This window comes from Neolamprologus brichardi, chromosome 11 (genome assembly GCF_056152115.1).
Source record: "Neolamprologus brichardi isolate AB-2024 chromosome 11, ASM5615211v1, whole genome shotgun sequence".
NCBI lineage: Eukaryota > Metazoa > Chordata > Actinopteri > Cichliformes > Cichlidae > Neolamprologus > Neolamprologus brichardi.
In genome coordinates, this window is record NC_142114.1 from 28,138,262 (window position 1) to 28,141,724 (window position 3,463).

The 3,463-nt window shown below is 37.3% G+C and overlaps 1 long non-coding RNA gene across 1 annotated transcript; it reads right to left on the reverse strand.

The window, feature by feature from the left end:
• Window positions 1–769: 769 nt before the first annotated feature.
• Window positions 770–2,765, reverse strand: LOC148100696 (uncharacterized). Its single transcript, XR_015719748.1, has 2 exons — window positions 1,608–2,765; window positions 770–1,487 (listed from the first exon to the last, which is right to left on the reverse strand). It is a non-coding gene; the product is annotated as an uncharacterized LOC148100696 (long non-coding RNA).
• Window positions 2,766–3,463: the final 698 nt, after the last annotated feature.

Genomic DNA, 3,463 nt, shown 5'->3' on the forward strand with positions numbered 1-3,463 from the left:
CTTTACACACATAAGGAGTTAAGCATATGAGTATCTGTAATCGATTGTTTTATGCCATATGGACACACAGCCAACCTGTGGGAGCCAGAAAACACTGGGTTCATAAAGTCTTATTTCACTTTATAAATAATATTATATATAACTGGATAACAATGATTGAATATTAAAAGGAAATGGCTGAAAATGAGATGAAACGCTTTTTAGTGAGTGAATAAAAGTGAAATTTCATAGATGAAATGTAATGTGTATTGTTCAGCTTTTTCAAAATCATCTTTTCTGTTGCAAAGCACTAACACTCATTTGTCTGTTGTCGTTTTTGGCATCAGAATAATAGAAAATATGGGGGAAATTTGATCATTTCAGTGTTTAGTTGCAGGTTTTTAAGGACTTGAACAGAACTGAACTGAACTGGATCACCATTCAATCTAAAACAAACAACTCTAAAATTACACAGCAATGTTTCTCTCTTAAATGTCTCGTGAAAGGATTCTTTTAAATAATTAATTAATTGATTGACAATAAAAAAATATAAAAAGAAAGAGGCAGGATTTCTGAGTTTTCATTTGAAGCTCCCACTATATATATATATATATATATATATATATATATATATATATATATATATATATATATATATATATATATATACAGCTCACTCAATAATAAATATCAAGAATTAGCAGAGGTGATTATAAATAAATATCAAGAAACACTGCCTTGTTGCGCTGACTTTGACATACATCACTTAAAAGTACACACAAACCATTACTTTTTAAATTTGACATTTTTATTTACAATTAAAGTTTATTTATAAGGCAATAAATGGTTAAAGAAATGGTAAATGGCCTGTATTTGTATAGCGCTTTATTAGTCCCTAAGGACCCCAAAGCGCTTAACACATCCAGTCATCCACCCATAAATCACAACAGTCATCCCAAATCTCTGTGTACTGTAAGGGAAGGACCCTGCAGTATTTGAGAGATAAACCCAAAAAGGGTTTAACAATCCCCTGTGAGCAAGCACTTTGACGACGGTGGGAAGGAAAAACTCCCTTTTAATAGGAAGAAACCTCCGACAGAACCAGGCTCAGGGAGGGGCAGCCATCTGTCGCGGCTGGTTGGGTTGATGTACGTTTTGAACTGTTGTGTGTATTGCCTGATCAAGATGGTAAGAGTCTAATGAATATTGTGATACTCCAGTCAAGATTTTATAGCTAATTTAAAACAGTTTTAACCAAATCAAGATTTTGTTGTGCCTCTTTAAAGATACGCTCAATACTTTCCTCATCTTGCTATTTTAAGTGTCTGTGAAGGTTCTCAGTCATCCAGGTCATCGTGGTCAAAGGAGTTTGCAAAGAAAAGCGTCTGGACTTCTTTAAGTTGCTTGAAGACGTTTCACCTCTCATCCGAGAAGCTTCTTCAGTTCTAAGGTCAAATGACGTGTGCAGTCTACGCTGTCTAGACTCTACTGACTCCTTTAAAAAGCAGCTGAAGTCATTTTTATACAAACGGGCTTTTGATTAATTTTAACTTGTATGTCTGATCTTACTGGAAAGCGCTTTGTGATTTTTATCTGTGAAATGTGCTATATAAATAAATTTTACTTACTTTTTCCTCATCTTGCTATTTTAAGGAATCAGTCTGTCTGACAGATTCCTGTCCTGTCAGTCTCACTGATGCTTTCTTCTCTAAGATGTGACTGAGATTCATGAATTTCAGTCACATCTCAGAGAAAAATGTAACCTTCTGAATCAATGTAAAATTGCTCACGGGATTCATCCCATGGATTATCCACATCTGTAGAAGAAGTATTGTTGAGTAAAACATCTCTGCCAATCAAAAACATGAGCTCTTCATATGAGTACTGCTGAGTTTCACTCAGGCACTCTGAGCCGAAAACCTTCTTCTCGACCCAGCTCAAAGCTTGTGAAACTTTTTTCTTGAGTCTAAACACACAGTTTCCCAAAAATCTAAAGAAAACGAGACAAATTACAGTGAAGAAACAGGTGATAACTATAAGTAGTCCTCCTATTGGCCCTATCTCGATGGCGACTTTGGTAGAATAATCAAAATCTTCTGCCGTCAAAGGGAATAGAATTCGAAGCATTCGTCTGATTTTCGAAAGGCCATGTACCGTCATGTTAAGAAAAGTTGTCACGGTTGCTTTAGTGAAGTTAATTATGGGCTTTGTGATACGAACAGCAGCTCTGGGTATGCAAAGAAGAGCTTTTGGAACTATGGATAGACGAGATCCTTCTGAACCTCTGTGAAATTGCTCACAGGATTCATCACATGGTGTATCCACATGTGTAGAACAAGTATTGTTGAGTAAATTATCTCTGCTGATGACAGACGTGTGCTGTTCAGCTGTGTTCTGCTGATTTTCACTCAGGCACTCCGAGCCTGTCTCAGTATTAGGTGGACAAGACTCTGCCTGAGATTGTGCCAGAGCAGATCTCACGAGCTGTCGAGCCGTTTTAAAAGCCCAAGGAATCACATGATGAGTCAAAAGCAAGAGAGGCATGCTTGCTATAAAGGTAGTTCAGTGGAGATTACAGAAACTGTCCAGTACGATCCTTCGTTTAGTTTTATAATCCTGCAAAACAGAAGTTTGTCCGACGTATTGTCGAGGTGCTGCGTGTAAGCGGGATAACTTGTATTTAAGGGAAACAGATCAAAGCAACTGACAGTTAAAAAAAACGATCAAAGGAACAGCCATGACGTCAAGGTGATGTCATAGTTTTTAGCTTCTGTGTTACGGTAACATTCCTGCTACCATGGCAACAGTCTTCAGGGTTTTTTTGTCTTTACATTGAAGCTGCTTATTTCTCAGTTAGTGCTTCAGTTGATGCATAAAACTATGGGTGTTGTCTTTAAAAATCACTGTATCATATATAGAAAATCACATATATTAATGTACAGATTGTATCATGCGGCGTAGTCATAAAGGATTATCGCATGTTAATATTTCGCTACAGCAATATTATACGCCAAATGTTGAAAGCTTCTATCAGCATCATGGACACATCAGGACTTTTGACTCAGAGTGGACGTTTTGTCACCAAGACTAGAGGAATTTATTATTTGTCGAAGTTGGTGTTTTAAAGGTCCGAGTCTCGTGCGTGAGACGTGCATAAAATTAACTTTTTACGCGCAACCTGGCACATTACTGGGATTCCAGGACTCCAGTTTCAGCCACAAATGCATGCAGTCTGTGGGGAAACAAGAGTCACCGCTTTTTTAAGCACATTTTGTAAGTGATGTATTAGCAGATATATTAAAGCGAGGATCGAGAAAAAGCTGAACATTTAGCTGCGTGATGACGATTTCCCCCTGCTTTAGATAGACTGGGGTGTTTCTTCAGTATACGCAGCCTGTTGGAGATCAAGTGTGCTTTACACACATAAGGAGTTAAGCATAGGAGTATCTGTAATCGATTGTTTGTAATATGTATGCCATATGGA